The sequence below is a fragment of the Erinaceus europaeus genome, chromosome 11, assembly GCF_950295315.1.
Source record: "Erinaceus europaeus chromosome 11, mEriEur2.1, whole genome shotgun sequence".
Classification (NCBI taxonomy): domain Eukaryota; kingdom Metazoa; phylum Chordata; class Mammalia; order Eulipotyphla; family Erinaceidae; genus Erinaceus; species Erinaceus europaeus.
In genome coordinates, this window is record NC_080172.1 from 73,158,052 (window position 1) to 73,163,708 (window position 5,657).

The 5,657-nt window shown below is 36.5% G+C and overlaps 1 long non-coding RNA gene across 1 annotated transcript in view; it reads right to left on the reverse strand.

The window, feature by feature from the left end:
• Positions 1-1,329: 1,329 nt before the first annotated feature.
• Positions 1,330-5,657, reverse strand: part of LOC132541415 (uncharacterized) — a 23,433-nt gene continuing 19,105 nt past the window's right edge. Inside the window, exon 3 of the long non-coding RNA XR_009552608.1 lies at positions 1,330-5,578. This is a non-coding gene — a long non-coding RNA (uncharacterized LOC132541415). The remainder of the gene's footprint in view (positions 5,579-5,657) is intronic.

The following is a 5,657-nucleotide window of genomic DNA, read 5'->3' on the forward strand; positions in this document are numbered from 1 at the left end:
ACAACAATAAAACAAGGGCAACAAAAGGAAATAAATATTTTTTAAAAAAAGAAGTCCAGGTAAGTTAGAACAAAAACCTGAAAGAGGAAGAGGAATATGTCAGATATATTGTAGAAGGTGCAAATGTCCACTTTATATGAAGCTGTATCCCAGAGTTCAATTTGGAGTAAAATGTCCATTCCTTGTAACCTTTTGCACAACTAGCTAGAAGAAGTAAATTATATCAATGTAGAAAAGCAAAGTAGATAAATTCATATTCTCCAAGTAAACAATATTAGGGATCTTTTTTCTGATTGACTACTTGGGGAAAAATCTTAAATCTCTCCCTTGCTACATGTATAAACGTAGCTCAAAGATTATTATAGGTTGGATGGAGATGAAAATGTAACATTTTTTATATATTTTTAAATATTTATTTATTTATTTATCCCCTTTTGTTGTCCTTGTTTTTATTGTTGTAGTTATTGTTGTTATTGATGTCATTGTTGGATAGGAAAGAGAGAAATGGACAGAGAAGGGGAAGACAGAGGAGGAAAGACAGACACCTGCAGACCTGCTTCATCGCTTTTGAAGTGACTCCCCTGCAGGTGGGGAGCCTGGGGCTCGAACTGGGGTCCTTCTGCCTGTCCTTGCGCTTTACACCACATGCACTTAACCTGCTGCGCTACCGCCTGATTCCCTCATTTCTGATATTTAACTTGATAATAAACAAGATACAATGCTAGGTTACCTGTTCAATTGAACCTAATAGGTAATAGTAACCAACCTTTACACAGTTATTTTATTCAACATTAACAAAAATGCAATAAAGTTAGCATCAGTATTATTTCCACTTCATAATCAAAGGAAGCCAGAGAGGTTAAGCTATTTCCCAACATCACTCATTTCATGAGAGAGAGAGAGAGAGAGAGAGAGAGAGAGAGACAGAAAGTTTGAATTCAGGTCTTTTGAGTTCAAAACCCATGAATGCTCTTTCCCCACAACACTGAATTTTCTTTCTTTTTTATTTATTTTCCCTTTTGTTGACCTTGTTTTTTTTATTGTTGTAATTATTACTGTTGTTGTTATTGATGTCGTCTTTGTTGGATAGGAAATGTAGAGAGGAGGGGAAGACAGAGAGGGGGAGGGAAAGAAAGACACCTGCAGACCTGCTTCACCACCTGTGAAGCGAGTGCCCTGCAGGTGGGGAGCTGGGGTCTCGAACCGGGATCCTTATGCCAGTCCTTGAGCTTAACCTGCTGCGCTACCACCTGACTCCCAACACTGAATTTTCAATCCAACACAGCGAAGCAGAGATTTGTTCTCTTTAAAGAATCAGAACTAAAGGACTAGAATTTTAAGGTGTTTATTCTCTTTAAAGGATCATAATTTTAGGATATAGGTTGACGAGCCACAATATTCTTGTAATTAACAAGTTAAGTATTGAAAACAGCTTAAGAGTTTCTTTCATTGGTGGGCTAGACAGATAAGCATGATAGCAATGGTTACTAAAATTTATACAGAAACTAGCACAAATTGGAATAACTACAAAGTAAATTAAGCTGAAACAGAAAGGTAGTAAAATAGCACAATGTTAAAAGAAACTCGTTTCAGATACCGAACTATTCTATCAAAAGACTGCTCAATCTTCAAATGACAGAATTTTCTGACTCCTTTAGAACCTATTCTTTATGCAAAATATCAAAGTCAGCAGGATAATAGGTGTCCCAAAATGTCTTAATTCAGAGAATTAGTGTTAACTGAGCCTGATTAGCTCCATTTATCTCTAATTAATTACTTTTATCTAATTAGACACTTTGCTTCCAGTAGACATGGAGTCAAGTAGACTAGATTATTAGTGTAGTCATTGTGCCTTTACAAAATCCTAAAATTAATGAAACGTGCAAAAGAATCTGCGGTTCTAATTGCACAGGTGTTGCCTTATAGCAAAGCTTTACCATCTGATTACACCAAGGGGTTATTAGTGACTTTTTATATAGAGGATGAGCCTATGAAATGTACCTTAGCAACAGCTCATTAGTTTAGGGTTGTTACTGTATTATTTATTACATTCAGCCTTCCCCATTATCTAGATTGATTCATGGACCTATATCTTTTTCTCTCTTCTGCACAAAAAACAATCAAATAAACCGTCATTATAAAGAGTCCAGCAGCAAAGTTGATACATGCAAAATGTGTTCATCAGGTACAATTTTACTTTAAGACAGAAAACTCTCAAGTTAGACAAAATCAGAATCAAATGTATGTTTTTTTCCCCTATGTATATAAAAAAGAGTCAATTTAAATTACTCAACAGTATGGAATGACTCATATATGTGATAGAAAAAATGTCTTCACATAACTGAAGTAGCATATCAAGACAGGAGGAAAAAGCAAGATGTTTTTATATCAAAATCTATTTGTATTTGCTTATTTTCAGTTTACATTTTTCAAGAAATGTGTTGAGAAGGCAGTTCTGTATGTATTCACCATATTCACCGGAAACATTTATAAAAACCATGTCTCATTTCACTTTTTGCATTCTATTTTCTTGAGGATAGAGGATTTTTTTTTTCTATCAGATGAAGAAAACAAACTGTACAATCTAGCTTCACTGAAAAAACAAGGTTTCAACACCACTTCCAAAAATGAAAAGTACTTTTTTATGGCAAGGTTAGATGTCTGCAAAAGACTAACATATACCAGTCTTTATGTTTTCAACTTCTGCCTCATAACCACTGAAGAACTGTTTTTCACAGTCATAGAGTAATTAAACAGCTAGAAGTAAATCCAACTACAATCCTGTTCCAACATACAAACATGTTTATTCACAAAGCAGTAATTCCTTTAAATAATTTGTCAACATAAATATGTCGGATGGGTTTTAAAATCATTTCTCTCTGTTCCCTACCAAAAATTCCTCTACTAAGATGAACTAAGTATTCTGTTCCCTGCTGCTGAGTCTAAACTAGCAAAATGATAACGGCAGGAAACTGTTATATAGAGCATGACAACTAATTTGAGTGGTAATAATGAATATTTAATGACCTTCCTTTCAAGCATGAACATATAACTTTTCATGTATGCCTTGCCAAAATTATAACCATTAATTTAAAAATTATAGTCGCCAGTAAAATAAGCAGGAGTTATAGATTACAGCCAAATCAAAATACTACATAAATATTCCACATAAACACAAACATAAGAGCATTTAAAAAGCTCCAACCTCCTATTTTCATTCAACCCAAATCTTCTCTCTAACATGTGAAATGGTTAGTAGAGAAGATATCTGAATCTAGATATAAAAAGGCTATGATTTCTAGCAATAAAAAGGTACAATAGCCAAGGTCATTTTCACTCTTCACTAGCTCATAATTTCTAAACAAAAACATCATGCATATTAAAACATGACCCATAGGAATATATTTTTAGAATACTCTAAATCAAGAAGGGAGTAAACATAAAACTTACTAGGAATGCAGAATTTTTTTATCTTAAATTTCATTTTTCGTATGTGGGGGTAATTTTCCTAATTGTGACCCTCTTTCAGAAACTACAGATGTGACTTTAGTAAAAGATGTGAAAAATACATAAAAGTTCTTTTAAAATGAACTTTAATAGGGTCTGGGTGGTGGTGCATCTGGTTGAGCACTTGTGTTGCAATGCGCAAGGACCTAGGTTCAAGCCCCCGGTCCCCACCTGCAGGGGGAAAGCTCTGTGAGTGGTAAAGCAGGGCTGCAGGTGTCTTTCTGTCTCTCTCCCTCTCTGTCTCTCCCATATGCTTGATCTCTGACTGTCTCTACCCAATAAATAAATAAAGATAATCACTACTAGAAAGTATTTTTAGTTAAATTTCCAAATTATTACTACTAGTATTCAGTAAGACCTAAACAAGTTTGTATGCTTGAGAAGATGCACAGAAACACATTTGCAGGAGCCATGCGGTGGGGCAGCGGGTTAAGCACACATGGCGTGAAGCACAAGGACAGGCGGAAGGACCCACACAAGAATCCTGGTTCGAGCCTCCAGCTCCCCACCTACAGGGAGTTCGCTTCACAGGTAGTGAAGCAGATCTACAAGTGTCTGTCTTCCCCTCCTCTCTGGATTTCCCTCTGTCCTATCCAGCAATAACAACAACAATAATAACAACAATGACAATGATAAACAAGGTCAACAAAAGGGGAAAAATAATTTTTAAAATAACGTTTAAAAAAAGAAACACATCTGCCTGTTTTCCTAGTCAGATCTGCTTTCCTTTTTACATGGTAGTTGAAAACCAGTGACACTGTAGTCAGAAATATGCAATTCCACATCACACTCTAGGATTTTATATTATCTGCAATGGTTTCAAAAGATACATCTTGCTTATAAACTCAAAGCAGGAGAAACCTTATGATGTGAAGAGTAGTCAATAAAATGTTCATTTTATCCAGTTGTGGCTCTCCTTGTCAGAAACTAAGTGTCCAGTTGAATGTGTATTCCGTCAACACAAGCCCATCAACATAGTTCACCCTCTTCTGGACTCCAGCGAACAGGCCAAGGTGTCGCGTATTGGGTCACATTCTCCAACTGTGCACATGTTCACTGAACATGTTTCTAAGTGAGCAGGTGTTCTTCACAAAAGCCAAAGGAAGTTTAAATGAAAAAAGGAATACCACATGTACTTTGCAAATTGCAAAAGGCTTCAGAAATGTAAGATGACAACATCTTAGGTAACATTACATAAGGCTAATAAACTTCCAATGAGGCTGCACTGTTATTGGTCCCACAGAGACATGGCATTTAGTCTATTGTAATTTTGTCTGACCTGGTTCTTTTCTGGTCTTCTGTTCCAGGTTTCTTCTGAGGGAAAAGAATTCCTACTAAAGAATGCATACCAATTAATTATATTTGAGGATTTGACGTTTGTTTTGCTATGTACACAACACACTCTATACAGTATGTTAAAGAACATATTAACAAATGTTAGGAAGTCTTTCTTATTTAATCTGTGTTCCTCACCAGAAACTCCTCAGAGGAGGTGTAGACCAAATTCTTTAGCACCCAGTGGCTCTGAGCACATGCAGAACAGTAGTAAGATGCAAGAAGTAATGAGACAGACCCAGACCCAAGGCACACATCAGGGGGATAATTTGGGAGCTGAGAAAGGTTTTTTTTTGTTTGTTTGTTTGCTTGCTTGTTTGTTTAAGGGATGGGAGGAAATCTACTTTGGACAGTGGGAGAGAAAAAAGCTGCAGTTGGAGACTTTTTAACACACACAGAGCAGGTTAATATTGTGCTAAAAATACATTTATGTTTTTGGTTGGTTGAATAATGTGAAGGGTGGGCACCTAGAATGAAGACACAGAACCTAGTGTGCTTCAAATATCTTCTCTTGTTTTTGAAAAGTTGTCTGGAGAACAGTGCAAAAAGCCTCTTCTTCCTCTCAGGCCTGACGAGTCTGCTGCCATGCTGTCCTCAGCAGCACTGTGGGGTGGTGACTAATTGCCCCCGTAAATCACCGAGCACCACTGTGCTACTCCGTTTATTTTTCTGACAGTAATTTAGTGCTTGCTCTTTCCCACACTTGTCATTCTGTGTTTTTCCTCACATTAGAAGCCTGTAGAAAAAGGACAGTAATTAACGGTGCAATACATACTCATGGAAGCTCTTTCATCATATTGTGATAATTGTGCTCC